Below are 23,249 nucleotides of genomic sequence, written 5' to 3' on the forward strand. Positions count from 1 at the left end.
ATCTGGTAAAGTCTTTGCAGTCCTACTTAGGAAAAGAGAACTGGCTACAAAAAGTAATCATGGCACACTACAATATTTACATGATTGCTAGGAAGTAAACACTGAATACCTATTTGACCAACATTGGTATCACCAAAGATGCCGGACAAGCCAGAGGAAGGGAAGTTGACATGTGTGGTGTGGTGAGGGGGGATGGGATCTTAGACCACTCACTCATCATCTTCTTACTCTTGTTACTCTGAGTTTATGAGTATTCCATAGAAAAATGTCTAACATGTAAGAAGTAAGATAGACTAGCATAATTATATTATTTGGAGACCTGGAGATAAATAGAAGAAATAGCTATAAAAGGTGAAATGAGCTGCTTCTGAGGGAACTCAAGAGAAGGAATGAATAGGAGGAGGTGGGAGGAAGCAGGGCAGGCTTGCAGTGTGGGATCATAAATCTTACAGCACCATTATGTTACCCGTGTACCTGTATTTCTTTATAAAAATGAAAATTAAATTTAAGAAAACAAAAGCAAAAAAAAAATCAAATTTCCGAAACAGGAGAAAATATATATTTAATCATCCAGAAAATTATTTTTTTGCGATGAAAACCTTCTTCCTCTTTGCAAAATAGCTGGCAGGCTCTCATATACTTCCTGATATAAGGATGCAATTTTACCTCAAATCACTGCAAAATTAATGATGGTCTTTTTCTCCCCTTTGACATACTTCATAGGAGAACATTCAGACCTTAGGCACAACCTAGCTACCTAATATCAAATGTGTTCTAACATTTTAATTGTACTTTATGGTTTACAAAATCCTTTCTAACATCATTTCATGTTATCCTCTAAAGTCACTGTTCAAATTATTTTCAGATTACGCATATTTGGATTTCTCCCAACATCAAACAAAATCATCACAATATCCTCAGATAAGACCATGACATGAATTTAGGAATGCAAAGCTTTGTGATTTGCATGGTTTTCCTTTGTTTGTTTTATCTTTCCCTTTCCCACATTCCTGAGTCTTGAACAATGATAAATCTCAGCATTTCTCCTCTAGAAACTTTCTAAATCAGGGTTGCTTGTTCTTCCTATTTCATTCTCCACCCTAATAAAATGCCAGACACTTTCCATGGCTCAGCTGCTGCATTCCTGTAATCCCAATTGGCTCCCAAAAACTTTTCTGAGGCACAAAAGTGCTTCTCTTCCATTAACTCAGTTTCTTCCTTTAATTAAATTTTTTAAAGATTTTTATTTATTCACTTGTCAGAGAGAAAGAGAGAACGTGCAAGCAGAGGGAGCAGCAGGCAGTGGGAGAGGGAGGAGCAGGCTCCCCACCGAGCAGGGGGGTTCCAGCCTAGGACACTAGGATCATGACCTGAGCCGAAGGCAGACCCTTAACAGACTGAGCTACACAGGTGTCCCTCTAACTCTTATGCTACTTACACCATTCAAGAATATAGAAGAATAATATAAAAATGTTCATCTTTCATTTTTCAAAATGAGTAGGTGAAGTTTGGAGCTCGCTTCTGATTATCCAGTCTTCTTCTAAACGAAGTCCAGAAGAACCGAACAATTCTTCACAGACTATCTATGCCTTCTTGCTTCAGGGACGAGTCCCATGCTCACTTACAAAGGAGCCTATTGTTCCGTTGGGGCCACCCAGAGATCCCACTAGAGAGGATGACACAAACAGCCTTAATAAAAGCCACACACAACTCCTGCCTTAAAAAATTACCACCAAAAACTGCTTGCTCAGATTCACCGTTTCCAGGCATGAACTCTCCAAACTCCCAGGCTGACTTTCTTTGCTTTTAAATTGACTTTCGCCTCCCAGAAAGCTGGCACCTTTCATGTCAGAATTTATACTGAAACTTTCACCAGATCAACTTTTACTTCTTTGTTTCTATAATTGTATAGCCCTATTCTCTCCTTTCTGTAGTTTTGATTTTTAAAGTCTTTCGTCAGTGCCTGTGTTGGTGGGTGGTGTGAGTGTGTTATATACACACATAGAGAAATAACTTACATAAATTTATTCCATGTCATGTAAATGATATACATGCATCCGCATCCCCATGTATTTTTTTTTCCTTCAACTATTAGAGGGGGTGTTGTTTGTCTAATGAGGGCCCGGCTGGCCCAACAGAATGACTGTATATTTCTTTAGTCCTACTCTAATAAGAATGTACATTTTCTCATGACAAAGTGCACAGAACACATCCTCAGCCATTTGGGTCTTCTGGCCACTTTCTTTCCTCTCAACAACCCACAGCATGTGCTGGCATGTTCCTGTTTTTACAAATGTCTTGATATACTTCAGGAACTTTCCAGCATCGCTCTATCTCTTTATGTCGACAAGAAACTATGGTTTTTCTGATAAACACTTTCCTGTGTCCCTTTAATTCTAAGTTCAATTATGATGGACAAACAGCACTATCTACTCACTGACAACTAGACTCCTCACCGACAACTAGAATCTATACTTCCTAACACCCTGCTTCAGATTCAGCTAAACATCTAGTCAAATGCTCGTTTATGTCAGGACCTTGTACCCAGACTCCATCCTTACTTGTTAACAGAATTATCACCTTGGCTGACAGACTGAGGCCATCCCCGTCTCTAAAGTATGGGCCCAAGACAGCCGAGATGACAACAGTGTAACTCACTCTGGTTCTTTTTGTTTTCAGTGTCCTCTTTTGTTTGTTCTCCTATCTTTGAAGGCCACCCAGAGCTCTTTCCTGTCACTCGGTGACTCATTTTCTCTAGCATCTAACAAACTTCTGTGGCAAGATGAAAACAAACATTTCATAATTAATGTTAAAGTCCCATCGGTGGCCTCCAGATTTTAGATCTCTCCTTTCTCATTTGTACATAATAGAATTCATACAAATAATTTAATGGAAGTGGATACTCCATATTTTGCTCATTAGCTTCTAAAGTACTTATTAAAAGCAAGACTGTCTGAGGTCTTGAAGGGCACAGGACCTTCTGGCTGGGATGTACTGTCCATCAACACCAAAATGACAGGGTCTTTGAAGTGTGACATCAGGACCTAACCCTCTCCCCTTCCTGCCCTTACTGCCCTCCTTGCCTAGTTCATTTGGAGAATGCTCCTTCCTTATCTTTTCTAGACTTTCACACAGCTTGACAAAACTCCATTATCCAGCCTTCTGGACCTTCACTGTTCATTTCATTCTTAAATCTCAAACCTACTTCATTTCTTCTCTCCCAAATCCTAAGAAGTATTCAGGAAGGGGACTTAATCTCGCCTGATCTGTCTTTGCTTTTCATTCAAAGACTATTTGGTCTTGGATGGAAGCTATTCCTGTTAGAATGTCTTCACCTTTGTATAAGTCTTGCTGTTGTCTATGTCCTCATGTTATTTTTATTCCTCCCCTGAGGTAAATTTTTATAGGCTGTTTTATTTCCATGTTCTTTGATGCTCTGGAGCAAAAGCAGGTCTTCTCTGTGTACACCATGTTTTAAACTTCTTTTTATTCTAACATAATTTGAGCCATCTCCCACATGTCTTCATCAAGCTTGCTCTGATAAAGGTTTGCAAAGGATGCTATGAAAGCCCTCTGGAAATACCTTGAGGAGTAAGGGTTCTTATGAATATTTCTTGGAGGAAGTCATCTGAGGCTCAAAGAGTGCTGTCTTGGGATCTTGCTGGATAAAGAAGCAATAGAAGGACATCCCAGTCTGTGGGAAAAGCATGTGCAAAGGGACAGGAACATAATACAGTGCAGTCTATGTATAACACTAAATGGTTCACTACTTCCACAGCTGAGATGCAAGAGGGATAGAGAGAGACATCTAGGAGATATGTCTAGTGAGTTAAAAAGTAACCAAGCGTAAGAAGACCATGAATCCCTTTCCATGCACATGAGATAAAAATGTCCCTGACATGTTTTAGGCAAGGGATTGGCATGACAAGTTGTCTCCTGCACAAAGATCAGAGACCCACAGAAGAGTCAAGACTTGCTTGGAGCAAGAGAGATTAGATAAGAGACACACTATGTAGGAAAGAGGTGAAAATGACCAAGATTTTGATTGAAATAAAGAGAAAGGGGTTGCTTGAGGTGAACTGTCTGTTGTACTTTCACTGGTAAGTAACTTCATAAGCTATCTCTTCCAGCTCCTGACATTCATTCTGCTTTACGGGAGACAACAAAAGATGGTGAGCATTATTTTTCCATGCTTTATCTTGAAATCTCCTCTGGCCCGAGGTTAGACACCACATAGTTACAGGATCCCAGAAATTGAAAGAGTTTGTTCATAGAGATGAACTAGAAAAAAATCTCAGGAGGAAAGGATAATTTAGGGAGTGTATCATGACACATGGCTCTGGACAGGGGATGGGTGGAACAGACTCAAAACAGGACCCATAAGCTGAAAAGCCAGCCCACATTAAGCAGTTGCCAAGCCCAACAGGCTTGCATGTCTGCTCTTTCTTAAATTGATTCCGTGATTTCCTACTCCCATTGGCCATTGTCAAGACTTTATTCTCTTTCTTGAACAAGCAATGGTTCTGGTTAGACTTCCCAACACTGTTCGTTTTTATTTGGGGCCATTTGGATTGCATTTGATTAGATGTCCAAAAAAACGTGTTGACAGTGGCTTCCAGTTGCTCTGCCTTTCTTTCCATGGCCCATGTACACACTGCTGCAAGAATGAACTGACTCTATACTGGAGAATCTTTGACATGTACATTTTAGGTTCTTTCAAATTTGGCCTGAACCCAACTCTTTAGCTTTCTTCCCCCTAATACCTACCTTACTCAGTCATTAACCAAACATTGCTGTTTCCTGGATGTTACCATTTTTTGTGTACAAAATGTTCTCCTTAATAACATATAAAAATGTATCCTAAATCTGTTCCTTTCCTGGATGTTTTCATGGCTTCTATACCTTCCTATATCCAAATCAGATGCCATTTTCCCCTCCTCTGAATCACTCTCTTGGAATAATTTTTATTGTAATTACTTGTTTTTTTCCTTCATCTCTTATAAAATGAAGAAGAGGGAAAAGGAATGCTTATTGTGAACATGGCGTCTCACCCAACATTTTATCCTCCCCAGTGGCAACACTAGGTCCTTTGTCCTTTCTATTGTTTCTTCCATAAAATACTCACTAAGAAACTATCATATGGAAGATAATATGTTAGCCACTGGGAATCTATCATATAGAATAAATCCAACATTTCCCTGCCTTCATGGAGCTTAGAGACTACTGAAGAAACAGACACTGAACCAAATAAACACAAATATGGTGGGTGCCATAGAGGACAATTCTAGGGAGCTAAGGGATCAAAAACCATGTTCAGAAAGTCAATTTAGATTAACGGACTCAGCGACTGTTCTCAAGCTCCTCTCTTTTTGCTTCTATTCTAGAGACTAATAAATCAAAATACTCATGTTCTCTGCTTTCCTTGCAGTAGAGGTGGCTATAACTCTGTTGGCCAACAAGTGGTTAAGGGGATCTCAAAAAAGGCCATGACTGGCACCACTCCTTCCACCTTCTTCCTGCCTTAAACTCAGACTCACTGCCTCCAGCTCACAGCAGCCATCTTAGAACCACAAGGGAAGAAACGTGAACAAGGAAGCCAATACAGTAAGGGCAGCAGAGTTAAGGATGAGAGAAGCCCTTGTCCCCTGATGGGATCAGTGTGTTGGTTAATGAAAAGCAGGAGTAACCAATCTCTGAACCTCACTCCTTGTGAAGTTCAAGCCATTGTCAACACAGTTTTTTGTTACATCACATCAAAGGCAATCCAAATGGCCCCAGGGGAAAACTGACAGTGTTGGAAAGTCCAAGAAAGCTGCCTGAAGATGAGCCTTGAAGGATGTGTGTGTGTGTTCCTCTGTCAAAGGAAGTTGGGGGCAGCAACAGGCAGAGAACATTCCAACATAGGAGTCAAGGTGGGCCCTGATGTGGAGTCCTTGGCTCACTGAAGATGCTGCAGAAGCGTATGCAGTGATGATGGTGATGAAAACAAAGGGGAGAGCGTCAGTATGCCAGCCGGAAGAAACAGGCAGGAGTCCTGTTGAGCCATTTAAGGACTCTGGTATCTAAATTCAATGCAAAACCTTTTAAGGACTCTGAGCAGGGAAATAATGTGTTTACACTTTTATTAGCTCATTCTAGCTGCATGGTGATCACTAGATAGAGTGGATCTAGTAGACCAGTCTGGAGGCCAGAGCGGTGGTCCAGGCTAAAGATGGTTGCCTGGGCAAGGTGATGGATGGCTGCCAGAATATTTCTTACAGTGTCCCGATGACCTCATTCTCACCTCACTACACCCCCAGGGTTGACATTATCTTCTTCCTAGAATGTACCACTGATGCACAGGTGGGAATCATGTCATCCTCTCTGACATGATGTGAGGAAGGTGGAGGGAGGAAGGTACACATTCCCCATTTGATGGAGAAAAGTGAGACACAGAAGGCAATATGCCTTACCAAACACTTCACGACTTGAGAAAAACTTCCAGAACAGGCACTCAGATCCAAGTCTGTATGTCATGTTAGAAAAACTTGGGTGTTTCAGTCAGTTAAGCCTCCGACTCTTGATTTGGGCTCAGGTCATGATCTCAGGGTCATGAGATCGAGCCCCACCACAGGCTCCGCCCTCAGTCTGCTTGAGATTCTCTCCCTCTCCCTCTGTTTCCCCTCCTGCTCTCACTTGTGCTCTCTCTCTAAAATAAATACAACTTGGGATGCCTGGGTGGCTCAGTGAGTTAAGGCCTCTGCCTTCAGCTCAGGTCATGATCTCAGGGTCCTGGGATCGAGCCCCGCATCAGGCTCTCTGCTTGGCAGGGAGCCTGCTTCCCCCTCTCTCTCTGCCTGCCTCTCGGCCTACTTGTGATCTCTGTCAAACAAATAAAATCTTTGAAAAAAATTAAATAAATACAACTTATTTATTTATTTATTTGTGGGACTCTATCCCAGGACCCTGAGATCGTGACCTGAGTGAGACAAAAGCAAACGCTTAACCAACAAAGACACCCAGGTGCCACAATTGACTTTTACTTTAAATTGCTTCATATTTTATAACAGCCTATAACTCAGCTATAAACACAGATAAAACATATTTCAGAGGTAAAGCATATTTCTTTTCTGTTAATTAATTGTGTAAAGTGATATAATTTTCTTAAATCTAGGGGTCATAATACTGCTCCAGGCTGTCAGATTTTTTTCTACTTCAGCTGATCAATTATTGACTAGCAGGTGATTTTCTAAAAGTATCTCTGTCACATTACTGACAATCCCAAGACAAATGACACCTCATAAGGCCCTGTACTTCTTCCTCTATCACAATAGTAATCAAAATAATTACGTATACTTTTATTTAACTACTTTCTCCACCACAACTTCATCTATTTTAGAAAAATAGGTTAGCTAGAATTATCTCCCTAGTGATTGACACAATCCCCAGTATATAGCATTAATTAAAAATATCTATTAAACAATAACAAATAATTATCATGTAATTATTAATTAGTAAACACTGTGCTACAGACTTTAAATGCAACATCTCATTTAATTTTCACGTTAATCTTATGAAGCAGATATAATTACCAGTTTAGAGTTGAGGAAAATGAAACTGAGATATGTTATTTATTTAATCACAATATTTAGTAAGTCGCAGAGCTGGGATTCAAACTCAGAGCACTTATTAATATATGATACTGCCTCTCTTGAATATATGAATGAGTGAGTAAGCCAATGAATAAGATTGATTGAATTTGCTGATGATTCATGAGGCATTATAAGTCTGTCCCATATTAGTACAAACCCTAGAATAATGAACAAGTCTAAAAATCATGTGTTCTTATGTAGGTACCATCGCATGCTTTTACATTAGTTGTTCTCAACTCAGGGGACATTTGGCAATTTCTGGAGACATTTTTGGGTTTCAGAAGTGGGAGGGGGAGTTGCCCTGGCCCCTAGTGGGTAGAGGCTATGGGGGCTGCTAACTTTCTTACCTGGCACAGGACACCCCCCCACCCCCACCCAGCAAGGAATTATTAGGCTTATAAGTCAATAGTGCCAAATCTGAGAAACCTTGTTCTATAATATATGGCTGTTCCCATGAAGTCAAACCATACAGAAACCATTCCTGTAAAACACACACACACACACACACACACACACGTTTTAATCATCTATCCAACCTCAGCCATAATTTCTCATTTCTCCTGCTGTTCCACTCACATGAGATTAACATGCAAGATTCACAAAATAATACTGACTACAGGAATAATAGAAGAGATGATGGTGGTGGCAACATTCATTTCTCTTGCGGGGCAGCAGTGCCTTGCTACAACCAGACTCGAGGAGGCAATGTGCACCATTTCATATGGCAGAGGCACTAGGACACCTTAAAGACAGATGACCACGTGACAAGCAAGAAGTCAGGAAGCCATTCCACTTGGGTCAGCAGCTACGCCCTATTACATAATTGAAAAGGGGAGGGAAATGCATAAATTCCCACAGACACATCTCAACATTATTTAACATTTGTTTCAAAATGACTAGCAAGGCGGTGCCTGGGTGGCTCAGGTCACGATCCACGGGTTCTGGGATGGAGTCCCACATGGAGCCCAGCATCGGGGCTTCTCCCGCTCTCTCTCCCACTCTCCCCGCTTGTGTTCCCTCTCTAGCTGTGTGTCTCTCTCTGTCAAATAAATAAATAAAATCTTAAAATAAATAAATGAATGAATGAATAAATAAATAAATAAATGAATGAATGAATGAATGACTAGCAAGGAACCAAGCTGTTTCCAACCTCGAATACCAGTCAATGTAACATGTAGCAGAATTGCAGTTATGAATCTTGGCACTAGGTGGCAGCAGCACACAAATGCGAGATCATCCCCACCTGAAAAATTAAGTGTTGCTCTTGTTTAAATCCAATTGAACAAGAGAGGTAAACATGATTTTTTCCCAGTGTTTCTCACCATTGCCTTTTATTTAATTTACTGGACTGAAAATTGTGCAGTTGCTTTGTCTTCCGAATAAATATACTTTTTCGACTCTAGAATATTTGCTTATGTGAGAGTAACAAATGCTAGGTGTGCATGTGTACACACACTCTCTCTATACATACACTATATACATATAATTACATTCATGTACATAAGTTGTATATATATTGCATGTAATTGCAAAGGTGATACACATTCATTCTTAATAATAATGATAGCGAACATGAAATGATAATGTCAGTCACTTTCTATTGAGCATTTTATCTCATTTAATACTTTTAACAACTTTATGTGAAGGTATTAGCTTTCTCCCTTTGCAGTTTAATTGCTAAGAATCACAGAGATCGGAAAACCTGGCCAGACTCACGCAGTATAGTAGCTATGTAAGTAAGTGGCATTCATGTTGTACACTTCAGTGAGCTCCAAGTCTGCAAGGTTTTTGAGATCAGGAATCTCGTCTTAATTTCTATTTTCCCTCACCAAACATGGGTATGTGCTACTAATGTAGTATATCAGTTGTGAGAATAGCTTGTGATTATTTGATGGTGTTAAGGAAATATAATTCATGTGGGAGAATGAAAGCAGTTCCTGGATGCATGTTAAAATGCCAATTACCCGGGCACCCAAGTAGCACAGCAAGTTAGGCACCCGAATTTGGTTTCAGCTCAGGTCTTGATTTCAGGGTTGTGAGATCAAGCCCCACGCAGGGCTCTGTGCTCAGAGCAGAGTCTGCTTGGGTTTCTGATTCCCTCTCCCTCTGCTCCCTCCCTGCCTCCTCTTTTTTTTTTTTAAAGATTTTATTTCTATTATATTTATATAATAGAAATTTATATTATGTATTTATGCATTATAATTTAAATGTAATATAAATATATTATTTTAAAAGATTTTATTTATTTATATTAAAGAGAGAGAACAGCAAGGGGAGCAGCAGAGGGAGAGGGAGAAGCAGGCTCCCTGCTGAGCAAGGATCCTGATATGGGGCTCCATCCCAGGACCCTGGGATCATGACCTGAGTTGAAGGCAGACACTTAATCAACTAAGCCCCCCAGGTGCCCCAATAAATAAAATGTTTTTTTTTTTAAATGCGGATTACCAAGCTCTGCCCCAGACTAACTAAACCAGAACTTCTTAAAGAGAGAAATTTTCTTAAAAGTCTCCAGTTGACTCTAATATGCAGCTATCATTGACACTCTATAGTCGTGACTATGAGAGTAAAGTTTTAAGTAGTTTTCTTGCTTCTTTTTGATGAGCCCTCAAATACAGAATGGAAAATGCGAGAAAGCATGGAGAAGGTTATGAAAATGATGTTTGGCCCTAAAGGAGAGCCCACACTGAGAACATCACACCCACTTGTCTTCTGTTATGTAATCAATCTTGTGACTTCAGTGACAAAGACAGGAATCTTTTTTTGTCTATTTTCATTAACAACATATTCATGCAAGGCCAAACTTCACAGAAGTTAGTGGTACCTACAGTTAGAATCTTCTTTGTCCTACACTACTGATTACCTTCTAGGATTTCAGCAAGATGTTCAAGATGTATCTTAATATGTGATTTTTTTATTAATACCAACTCTAAATCACAATTATTGAACACAAATCCTTGCACACGATGGACAAGTGGTAACCAATCGCTATACGAGTACATGGATAAGTGGAAGGAGAGTGACTTGCTAAGTGAGGAGAAGATTCATGCCTGGTCTTCTTGGTTAATCTTCAAAGCCCACTACAAGGGATACTCGATAATCTTTACCAACATCCCTATCTAGCCAATTGTTTAAAAAATAATGAAGATGGGCGCCTGGGTGGCTCAGTGGGTTAAGCCTCTGCCTTCGGCTCAGGTCATGATCTCAGGGTCCTGGGATCGAGGCCCGCATCAGGCTCTCTGCTCAGCGGGGAGCCTGCTTTCTCCTCTCTCTCTATGCCTGCCTCTCTGCCTACTTGTGATCTCTCTCTCTCTGTTTCAAATAAATAAATAAAATCTTTAAAAAAAAAATAAAAATAAAAAATAATGAAGATTGGGTGCCTGTGTGGCTCAGTCGTTAAGCCTCTGCCTTTGGCTCAGGTTATGATCCCAGGGTCCTGGGACTGAGCCCCTCGTGGGGCTCCATGCCCGCATGAAGTCTGCTTCTCCCTCTCTCACTCCCCTTGCTTGTGTTCCCTTACTCACTATCTCTCTCTCTGTCAAATAAATAAATAAAATCTTTTAAAATAATAATAAAGATTGATGCTGACACCTCCAATAAGATTCTCCTTTACATATTTTTTTAAACAAACTGATTTAAATGCAGATCCATTTTCAGAAACAAGGGTCTGGCAAAGCTTTATGATTGTTTTAACCTAACTGTGAGATATAATCAGGACCACTTCATGCTGTTCTGAAGTCACCACAGCCAAAGTGGTTTGCCTTTGGAAAGACAAAATAATAAGTGAGTGGGGCTTTTTTGATGTTGCTGTTTGCTTGGTTGGTTTGTGTTGCTTTGGTTTCTAACCAAAGCTTTCATGGGAAACGAAGTCCTTTTGCAGGACCTCCCAAGAGGAGGTCTGCCTTGTTACATATCGTCCTCCTTTGTGTTCGGAATCAGTCGAGATCGCTACTTGTAACTCAGCGTAAAAGCAATTTGTGGACGTGCTGGCATGTTGGAAGCTTCCAGAATTACAATGCCAACTTCTCCATCAAAGTAAAATCATCTATGTTAATAGTTTGTTTTTGTATCTGTCTTCCTGTAGCCTCCATCCTGAGGAGCGGCACTCGGCACTTGGAGGCTAACATTCCTTCCCGTGAAGGTAACACATTATCCAGCTTTGAATGGCAGAAAGCTCAGAGTGAAAAATCCAAGTGCTGCGTGCAGGTGACAAAAGTCAAGGTGGAAACACCTTGGCAAAGAGTGCCCAAAGAAGCTTGTAATCCATACAGATTGTCAAGGCGCAGCTGTGGAGGCAACTGGGGCATTCCCAGATTCCCAAGACACCAGCAAAGTCCTTTAATCAGCACGTACATTGTTCTGTTCTGTCCATAATATCGTTCTCGAATATTAAGCAGCTGGGGATTCAGTGCCATCTGGCACTTCCCTGGTAAGCACAGCTCTGATACAGTATGATCGTGTCGGGAGTAAGGGAAGATAGTTTCCAATGCGGATAATGTGTCAGGATGAGTCAGGGAAACCGGGTGAGAGTGTGGGAGAAGCTGAAGACCCACTCACTCAGGATGAATAGAAAAAGAGGAGGTGGTAGGCTACCAAAAGCTCTGTGCCCCTGACCTTCTTTGCCCATGCAGCCTATAAGGAGGAACTTTCTGAGTGCCCTGGGTCCTTTCTTGTTTCCCGCAGCAATGACACCGTGAAGCATGGGCCTATGATACATAGTGGAGACCAGACCTAGATGACGACACAGCAATAACCCGCACAAGTGAACCAAGCCGTCCCCGGTGTAGAATGTGATAGAGGAACTTTGGAGTTGTCTTAATTTTTTTCTCCTTTTTGTACTTGAGGAGAGAGGATGTCCTTGCAATGTGACCACAGGCTTTTGCCTATGACAGGTTTACCAGAGCATTCTGTGGCCGTGCCAGATGATGCAAAATGGTCTACAAGGGAATCTAACCCGTGACCTCAGACCTTCTAAATCAACCACCAGTTGATGACACCAGGTAGAAAGAGTGTCAAGAGAGATGTCTCAGAGATGAAGGTTAAATGTCCTCTACAAGAGTAGAGCTAGAAGATGACTTGCAAGAACATGTGTGCAGGACTAGGTTTGGGTTCTCGGCCCTGGAGGAAAGATATGGGTCATGTGGCCCGCACCCAGAGAGCATGGCCAGGATGGTGAGGAACAGAACCCAGGACACCTTGCTGGTGGGAAGGGCTGAGTGAACGCCTGTGAGTTATTAGCTGCCACTTAATCTAAGCAAATTTTATATATGCCAGGATTTTCCTGTACATCCCAGAAGGTAGATATTTTTATCTCCATTTAATAGACGATAGCCGTGATGTTCCAGACAACATTGTTCAAATATGGCAGAGCTGGGGAGGGGAAGTCTAGACTGGGTGGTGAGGAACATACACATTCTAGGCTAGAAAGTATGTCTCAAAGATGAGCAATCCAGTGCTTTCCCTCTTTTTCCCACAGACGAGGAGCTCTGAAATGATATCATGGCTTGTCCATGTCGGCTTTACCCAAACTGACTGAGTCTTAACTTTGCTGAGCCTTCAAAGAGAGGCTACTGCGTACCAGTTACGTGGTCAAGTATGATCTCTAGTTCTCCCAGCAAATCTGTCACAGATGCCACGAATCCACTTTGTACAGATGAGAGAATTCCTTCTCACAGTAGTTGCAAGGCTTCCTCAAAGGGACATAGAAGCACCAGGGCTGCAGCGTGTATTTTATTCTAAAACCTACACTCTTTACACATCTCGTGCTGAGAAAGTCTGTCTGCAAAACATATTAAGAAATAATGTATCCCATTCTAATTAATCAAAAACAAAGCTGTGCTCTACAGAACACAAACTGATTAGCATAAAGAAACAATTAGTATACTAATTTGACCTAAGCCCTGATATTTTGGTGAGCCCAGGCACCGCTGGTGAAGATACAAGTTCCACTTTTCCTTTCTGAGATGCTAAAATTAGGCTATGGACCCCCATGTCTGCAAGCAAAGACCTGGAGATCGAGGTGGGAACTACTTTGTCATATTAATATAAAAATAATCCCCATCCATATTGTATTATATTTTATAATATTTTACACTGAGTCAAATAAACCTCAGGGAGTTTACACATACATCTTTAATTAAAAGCACAGACTAACAGTGATGATTGGCTTTCCATTAAGGTTCCCAGTGAAAATCTGTGAATTGTTAAAGGGGTTATGAATCTCTTCCTACAGAAACACGGGCACCATAAACACACGAGAGGTAATGAGCACCAAGCTTTTCTCTCAGAGAGAAAAATTACAAAAGAGAAATGATAGATGGTGCTTGCTAGAAATTTTAATTAAACCTGTGAGTGAAAAATTCTGAGTCAGGCCAAGTGGCAGCTGCACTCAGACGTGACCTGCTGTAAAAGCAGAGGCGGGACCCACGTCAGGAAATGGAGATCCTGTGAGAACAGCCATAATATCCTTGAATTTCATTTAATCCAGCGCTCCATAAGGTCTAGCTCTGAAGGGGCTTCTGGGAGATTCCCCCCCCCACCCCGCCCCAGCTGAGTGAATAACTCCGATTACAAAGAAATCTGCTCTTGGTTGCTTAGTGACGGCAGAGTGTAGACCCCAGCATCTTCAGTGTGTGTGTGTGTGTGTGTGTGTGTGTGTGTGTGCGCGCGCGCGTGTGTGCTGTCCCTTGTTGAAAGGCAGTGTGCCTTGGCAGACAGCACTGCTGTCTCTGCTGCAGTAATTAAGTAATGAAAAGCCCTGACCATGGAAGATTCCATAAAGAATTTCTCTAAGAACTATGATTAAAGGATAACCACGATCCATAAAAAGATCATAAAGAAGAACGGTTCCTTCTCCTATTGCCTGCTTTACCAAAAGGGCATTTAGGAGGTGGGTCTTTTCTCATCCATACTTCCATTTCTTTTAAGTTGCCTGACACTGGCCTGGTCTGTTGATGTCTATGGTTCTTACCCATAGATCTCTCTCACTTTGGAGGCTGTCAGGAGGTCAAATGTCCTTAATTTAAAGGGCTTTGTCAATCATCATGCATTAAATAAACATCAAGCATCGTGACTCTTTTTTTTCCTTTGTCTCTAAACTTCACTTGCTCTCTTTCATCCCACTGTTTGAAACTCAAGAGACTTACGTGGTTGATTGAATTTAATCCTGAATCCAAGTGACAATTAAACTGCTTGCATGTCAACACATTTCATGAGAAAAGTGAGCTCTTTCTTTTTAAAAGCCTCCCTGGATGCGTACGTCTCCTGTATGGATTACAGCACAACAAAAACAAAAGCCGCGGCTCAGAAGAAGAGATGGGTTTAGTGTCCATGACTCTTGTGCCTTTCGTTTTTATTACAAATTACAGAACCAAAGCCTTAAATCCAAGGCTGCAATTAATGCCTGCTGATCAGCTGTGTGGTCACCGTGCTCACACCTGATCTCTGTGACATTTACTCTGATCTCTGGTGAAAGACACAGTCCACCCACGGTACCTCATATCTTCCTTGAGAGTAGTAGAAATGTTTAGTTGGCACACATCTGCCTAGTATAAAGGCCACCTACCTCGTCTCCCCTGCAGGGAGGTGAGTCAAGTGAGTCCGGAACTTTCCTTAAGTGCACAGGCACTGTGCCCCTTTCATCATCCTTTCTTCCATATTTCTGCCTGGGGCACAGAGACATCTTAGACCATGTGTTGGATGGCAGAGAGTTGAGCTGAGAAACCCTGAGTGCCTGAGGACTTGGAAGAGCAGAGTCATCTGAGCAGCCCTGGACTTTGACAGTAGAGAAATACACATCTACCTTCTTTAAGCCACCCATGTTGTGTTTGTCTCTATTACAGCCAGCCAATGAAATTACTTTTCCACATCTTCGTTTTCAGAGTCCCTCAACTTTCAAGAATTCTGCATTATGTCTTGACAATATCTGTTTATTTCAGGGCAATACAGTTGAAAATATTAGGCAACTCTCACATGCAAGACCAAGTACTGGGAGTCCGATGTACTGAGAGAAATCAGTGGGCAACTACAACACGAGATGTACCCCTACAGTCCCTATAGGGTGCTTGGGACCAGTGCACCTTAACATAGAAACTGAATGATCAGGGGCCAAACATGGGGAGGAAGGAAGTTTTGTTGGACGGCAGGACATTATGGAATAATGACTTAACATGAATGAGATGTTAGGCAATGGGCAGAGAGTGGAGGTGCATTTCAGAAAAAAGAACAATATTTCCAAAGACCTTTGAGGAAACAACACACGTGCTGAAAGAAGAGAAGTCCAATGGTTAGAACAGAACAAGAAAGACACCAGAGGTAAGGTTAGAGGAAGTCAGGGTCCAGAACCTTTCACTTTATTCTCCATCGTCTCCCCATTACTTTCTAAGATAGGGAGATGGACCAAAAAATGAGAAAGAGGACAAGAGTTCATCAGGAAGAAAATTCCAGGGCCCATTTTTTCAGAAATTTTCTCGTGGGTGAGGAGTTAGAATTTACACCTACACCAGAGAATCAAAGTAGTCCCAGATTCTCGTTCCCCCTCCCCAAAAGGAAAAATACTGAGGGGAGAAAAGACAACGCTTAATGGGATCATTGTTTTGCCCTAGTTTATATAAGAATGAACAGACCAGACCAAAATATGCAAGTCATCTCTCTCAACAGAACAATTCTTGTTCCCCTCTGTCTCCAAGCCTTCTCATTTGCAAATATAAATAAATAAATATAAATCTGCTCTTTGACAGAAGCTGGCTTCTCAGATTTTTTTTTCCTTTGTTTCCTACATACATTAATGCCTTCCACTGAACCAGTGAATGCATAACCTCTTTCAACATGCCCCGCTGCACTGAGGTGGGAAAATCCTATGAAAGGATTAAATAACCCGGGGAGGACACTAGAGGGCAGGTGTTCCCTTTACCTCTGCTGTGATTTCCGCCCACAGACTGACAACCCACCACTAGGACTGTAAGGATGCACACTTTAAGTGGTCTCATTTTTCAGAACTGTTCAAATATAAGGTAAAAAAACAAAAAAAAAATCTGCTACATTTCTCTTCAAATAAGCTGAGCTTTGTACTTGCTCTCCCTGTCATCCCTTCCCTGTTTTTCTCAAGTCGGACTCCTTCTCCTGGTTTAGGTCTTACTTCAAAGATCACCTCCTTGGAGAGGCCATCCTTCAGAGCTTTACCTAAATAACCCTTCCTAAATCCCATTATTCTCTGCTGCATAAAATGTTTCCTTTGACATTTACCAGAACCCCCAATTACCTTGTGTATTTGCTTACTTGAAGATAATCTGTCTCTACTGCAGAGCATTCTCCTCAAAGGCAGTGAGGGACTGTGTCCTACTCACCACTCCCCTCTCAGAAGCTAGAAGGTAATTTATGTAATATCCGCTAAATAAATGAAGAACACTCAGTTCTTTGAAACGAGTACTATTATAATTCACATGACGGATGGCTTACAGAGATTTTAAAAAACTTGGCCAAAGTTATGCAGCAAGTTGATGGCAGAATCACACTGACCTCAGAGACTCTTGTAAACTGTATTTCTTTTTATGACTTTTTCTTGGGGGGGAGGTAATTTCTTATAAGAAAATCATCATTTCAAAGATCTACTTTCTTCTTTGCCTCTTTCTTCTATTTATTAATATCCAAGGAAGCCTACCCTCAAATACTATTCACATTTTTTCTTTTTCCATTCTTTCTGCCACCATTTTAATTGATGCTCATATCCTATGAATAACCTCTTACTTAGTTGCATTTGCCTTGAGTTTCTTCCTGCGGCAATCAATAATTCTGCATATAAACCTCTCCCAAATTAATTGCCTTACATTTCAATTTTATCATGCTATTGATCAACACCTTCAGTTGCTGTCTAATGTCAAAAGGAACAGTTTTTGACTTTGTTTTCAAGGCCCTCCACAGTTGCCCCCATTGTACCTTTATCACGTTATTCCCTACTTAAACTCTCACGTGAGCTCCAGCTAACCTGGCCTTTTCACTGTTTAAACATCTCTTGATTTCCTCCTGTTCTTCCACCATGCTGATCCTATTGTCCTCCAAAAATGCTCTCCCCCACCCAGATTTGATTTATTTCTCAAAACACTGGTGAATTTCCACCTTCTCTTTGAAAGCTTTCCAGATAAATCTAACGCACGTGGATCCACCTGTCTCTAAATTTTTCGGTGCCTAGAATTGTGTCCAGCTCATTGCTGGTGCTCAGCAAATTTTTGTCAAATGAATGGCTGGATCTGTAGTTGAAATCATACCCTGTTTTATGGCAACCTTTATTTTGTCTTTTTAAAATTTTATTTGTTTTATTAATTCTTGGCTCCCTTCCCAACTGTACCTTTTGAGTTATGAGCCATAAATTCTATTCAACTCCTTACATCTTTTGTCTGACAGATTATTCCATATTCTTTAACTGTCAATAGTCTTACTGATAAACTTATACTCTCTGATTTGTGGTATGGCTCAGAATTTAACAATAACTGCACAGAAAACGATAAATCCTACAGACCCTATCAGAGATACCACTTGAGATTCAAAGGTAGGTCCCTCCTTCTTCTTTAATTAATGTCTTACCATCATTGACACATTGTGAGAGCAAATTATCAAGTGGGGCCCCTTGTTGTTGGAATACCTAGCTGTATTCCTTTTTAGCTTTTTCGAACCTCATGATAAGATAACCTAATGGTGGGACGCCTGGGTGGCTCAGTTGGTTAAGCAGCTGCCTTCGGCTCAGGTCATGATCCCAGTGTCCTGGGATCGAGTCCCACATCGGGCTCCTTGTTCTGTGGGGAGCCTGCTTCTCCCTCTGCCTGCCACTCTGTCTGCCTGTGCTCTCTCTCTCTCTCTTAAAAAAAAAAAAAAAAAAGATAACCTAATGGTTCATCATGTGCCAATGAATAAGGACACCAACTAGGCACTTAAGATAGAAACTAGTATAAAACAGGGGTCACACACCTCAGAGCAGCAAAAGGCAACATCCACAAAAGACATATTGGCCAATGTTGTATTTTCTCGATGTTCAGTTAGTACCATCATTTAATTTAAGCCATGGAAATTCAGAGGCAATAAAAATTGATGATGACTTGGGCATTATGGGAAGATATCTGAAACTCTCTTCAGCAAGAGTACAATTATTATTAGGTCCCTGTATGTGTCTGGCTAATCTATATAGTCTTGACCTTCTATACCTTTATGATCTGCAACTTCACTTGAATAGCTTTATATATACTTTAAGAGAAAGACAGATGACACCATCAACTTGCTCTTTGATCATTTGTCAAAATAGCCACATCCAGTCCCTCTCTTCTATATTATCCTGTTCTGTCCTTTTTCTTATTAGTACATGAGAACAGCCCACTTATTTATCGATCTATGTAGGTGCCGGCAAAATAGGGCCCATAGGACAAATCTAGCACTCATGTTACTTTTATAAATAAAGTTTTATTGGAATACAGCCATGCTTAATTCATTTTGCATTGTCTTAAATGGCTTTTGTGCTAAAACAATAGAGTAGTTGTGACAGAAACCATAGGACCCCCAAAACCTAAGGTATTTATATATGGCTTTTTACTATCTGACCCTTGGCCTACCTGTTTATTGTCTCTCTCCCCACAGAAGAATGTGAAGGGAGACAGTTTTGTTCACTGTTCTAACCAGGAAGCTCGTATCTGGGACATAGTAGGTGCTTCATATCTGTTGCTGACCACTCACAGACTTAACCAGAGAGCATAAGTTGCATTAACATGTACCTCTGAGAGGTCTGAACTTGATCTGACATCTGGAATCACTGCTTTCTGGGCATAAACATAATGAACTCATGTAAAGAAATTTGTAAATGGCCAAAGAATACTCTGGGGATGATTCTTGGCCCACGGAGTAGTTTTCATTGAAAAGGACTTGGTCTCACTGCTGGGCTTACTGGGGGCAGAGCACTGTATTTTTTTTTTTTAAATAGCCCTGCTCTGCTAAATGAAATACACACTAAATCATCAGGCAGACCTGGACTGAGAAACTAGGGAACATCTGGAAAATAAGAGCTTAGGGTAACAGATTTCTAAAAGCTTGTTGATAGGAACACCAACCTGTGCCTTTTTTATGAATTTACTTGACTCCTGTCAATTGATATCACCAAGAGGTTTAAAAAAAAAAAAGAAGGAAAAGAAAATTAAACATCCCAGTTGTAAGATCTAAAAACACCATTTCCTGTCATTCTCTTTTAGTTTCTACAAGTAACTTACAATTTTACTCTATGTAAAATTCTCACCAAAGAAACTCTTTATTAACAAGCAGAAATTCTGACCTACTGAAACCCAGCCAAAACCAACGTGCTGCTTTTTAGATATTTTGTTTAAGGGACAGTGTTTCAATTCTGAGTAACCTATATACTAAGATAGAGAGCCCCACCCAGTATACCATAATATGCATTATATTTCAGGTTTTTATCAGATAGGTCTCCAGGCTGAACTGCCAGAGTCATGACCCACCCACTTCCCAAGCCAACATGGTTGGAGGGTATTGGTCCAGTGTTACATCCTTTCTATTCCATCTCTGCACTACAGCCCGAGTGATTTACAATGTAATCTATTCCTATCTCTCCCCACTGAAAAGTGCTTCACACCTCTGCACTGCCTTCAGGAGAAAGCCAAAGCTCTCATAACATAGGAGGGTCTTCATGAGTTGGTTTTGGGTGCCTGCCTACCCCGTCTCTCCCCTTGCCCACATGCCCTTCTTCACTCTCTCCTCCCCTCGTCTTCTGGTCTGAAGGCAGCGCTTCTAGGAATTCTGATAATGTCTCATTCTTCCTCTTTTTGTCCCTTTCTCTTTCTCCATTTCTCTTCCCTCTGGTGCTTCTGAGCCTTTGTGCATGCTCTTTCCTTTCTGATTCTGCTTGAAACACTTTTCCTTCTACTCTTGTTTGCCAACGTCAGCTTGTTCTCTGTCTCTCATCTCAGATTTCTCTTTCCCCTGATAGCCTTTCTGGATTCCCGAAGTCCAGGTTAACAGAAAAACTCCAAGATAGGTAACGCTCTATTGGGAACTCCAACTCCAAATCTAACCCCAAGAAACATATCACATGAAAGATTAATGAAAAGTAGATTTCTAACTTATTTTGATGTCACCCCCAACATGGTCTAAATTCTTAAAGTCAAGGTACAAGGTCTGCTTTAAGCACTTTCCCAAAGCAATTCAACTGTCTCTTAGATAAATGTTCAAATGCTTTGCTACCAAACAAGCTAACAGTCCAGGAATTGGTCTTCTAAAATATGGTAGCAGTGTTCTGTTCAAAATGGCACACTAAATATATTTTAATCCAAGACATAACTCTTGTTTTGAAATCTTTCACTTTAAAGAAGTCAGGGAGAGAACATGGATGAGGATAAGCTCCTTGTGGTAGCTCCAAAACCTGGCAATATGAGAAAGCACTGGGTTATTCTAGAGAGATACTGCTTACAAAGCAAATTGGTTTGAAGACCACTGAATATGAAAGTGAGCAAAAAATGAAAACAGAACTTCGATGTATTTAACTAGGAATGTCCAGACTGCAAACACTGGGTGGAGGTCTTTTAAGTGCCTCCACACCTCCTGGGCTAGCCTCTGGTTGTGTGGAAAGTGCTGTAATCTAAATGGTTAAAATGATGTCTGCCATCTTTTTTATAACCTGCTGTAGCAAGTGACATTTTGGGAGTAAAAAGAATTGATGTAATAAGTGCTGATGACAGCAGGCAGAAAATATAATCTTGCTTGAAAGAGAACAATAGTTAAAACTAAATAAGTCCCAAGGTGGGTGGCCAATTTTAGGCCTATACAGACATGGCCAGATTCGAAGGTGGTCTAAATTGGAGAGATAGGATTGAGGTACAGCCGTGGATTTTAAGAGGGAAGAGGATTAGAACGTAAGTCCCACCTGTGGAAAGGTGTTTGAAATGAGGTAGGGAAAACTGGAAACTGGGTACTGACTTGGCTAATGAGACTCAAGAAAGAACATAGCCTGATAGCCTCCCCTGCAGGAGTCAGAAAGCCCACAGCTTGAGCTTCCTCCAAGGAACAGTGTGAAAGCAAAGTGGAACCACAAGAGGTAGATTACAGCCTCCAGGAGGAGGAAGAATTAGGGGGTTGGTCTCTGCTAGCCTCAGGGATGGCAGCCCTTGGGTCCAAGGTGGAACAAAACTTCCTAAATCCTGTTTGGCACTGTCTAGAAAGATCTTAGTACTCTCCCAGAACTTCTTGGGTTCAAGAGTCAAAGAAGAAATAACTCCTGGAAGAACCATGCTTACCAAATGATAAAGTTTAGCTCCGAACACTTTCTTTGGGCATTATAGGATCTCTGAGAAATGCCTCCAGGAAGTAAGTCTAGATATTGATTTTAATTCCTTTCACTCCAATGAGGACAATGCCAGTGTTGTCATTCTATGTCTGTACTTACAAAGAACAAGGGAACCAGGATAGGGATGTCACCTTAAAAAACTTGGCAAATTATACTCCTTTCCTCTATGCATCTTCTCTGGGGAAAGACGAGAAGGCAGAGAAAAATCAAGAAGAGAATTCTGCACAGGTTTTAGCCTCCCCAAAGGGAGATGTGGATTTGTCCCCAAAGAACTGGCATGCTAGCCTCAATACCAAACTCCCCTATAAAATCCACAGTGCCTTCTGAGATCACACTAACTTCAAAGATTTTCTTTAGATACTCACCCTTAAGTTATGAGAATCATGATGTGGACTAGCAGGTCATCATATTCTTGACTTTCTAGTGCAAACTACATGCTCCTTTAAAAATCTTTGAAGTTAGAGTGATCTCAGGAGGCATCATGGATTTTTTTTTTTTAACTATTTAATTTTCAGGGAAGCAAGGAGAGGTGCAACAATTTAAGTAGTAAAAGAAACATAGTCACTCATATTCTTCAAACAAAGAAAACCCGCAGGACAATGTCTTCTTCTTTTACCAAGTGACATCTGAATAGTGACAAGGGAAAACTGCACCCAGACAGCAAGAGTGGTTCAGTCGTCTTTGGTAATAGATGGGAGTCAAGGCTGTCGCAGCCAGGTTAGCGCACCTAATTCAGATTTCACCTTCACTTAGTAATAACTTGCCTCACAAGGTCCTTAAGCAACGTCTTCCAACAGGTCCAAGAAAAGTTCCACCCGGTGTTTCAGACCCCCAGCTGGGTCCCACACTCTGATGTTCTGTAACTTTCCCAAGTTAATGGAGAAGACTTTAGAAGTGACTTTATGGGAACTCAGCTCTGTCTCTTGTCAATTATCAGTATGGGTAACAAATTAAATTCTGTTTCATCGTCAGAATTATTAGCAGTATATGACCATTATTTACATTGTAAAATATGATCCTTACCATGAAACAGGGCTTACAGAGCAAGGGCATCCTCAGGATTTCTGGTAGTTGTTAGCACAGAGCGCACCTTCATGTGTTTGGTAAATGAATCATGGGACAAATTATGGATAAAGAAATGTATTTAACAATCTAAGTATATTTAGAAATCTAGACTCATTCTCATAATTAGCTTCAAAATATAGTCATCCGGTATAAAGCTGAGTTTACAAAATGGGGCATTTCTTTCTTTCTTTCTTTCTTTCTTTCTTTCTTTCTTTCTTTCTTTCTTT

At 40.9% G+C, this 23,249-nt stretch overlaps 1 protein-coding gene across 2 annotated transcripts in view; it reads right to left on the reverse strand.

Annotated features, from left to right (window-relative positions):
• LOC111150104 (growth arrest specific 2) overlaps positions 1–23,249 on the reverse strand; it is a 115,692-nt gene that overhangs the window by 14,005 nt on the left and 78,438 nt on the right. The gene's annotated exons all lie outside the window — the stretch shown is intronic.

Source organism: Enhydra lutris, unplaced genomic scaffold (genome assembly GCF_002288905.1).
Source record: "Enhydra lutris kenyoni isolate GAN:26980312 unplaced genomic scaffold, ASM228890v2 scaffoldscaffold22, whole genome shotgun sequence".
Classification (NCBI taxonomy): domain Eukaryota; kingdom Metazoa; phylum Chordata; class Mammalia; order Carnivora; family Mustelidae; genus Enhydra; species Enhydra lutris.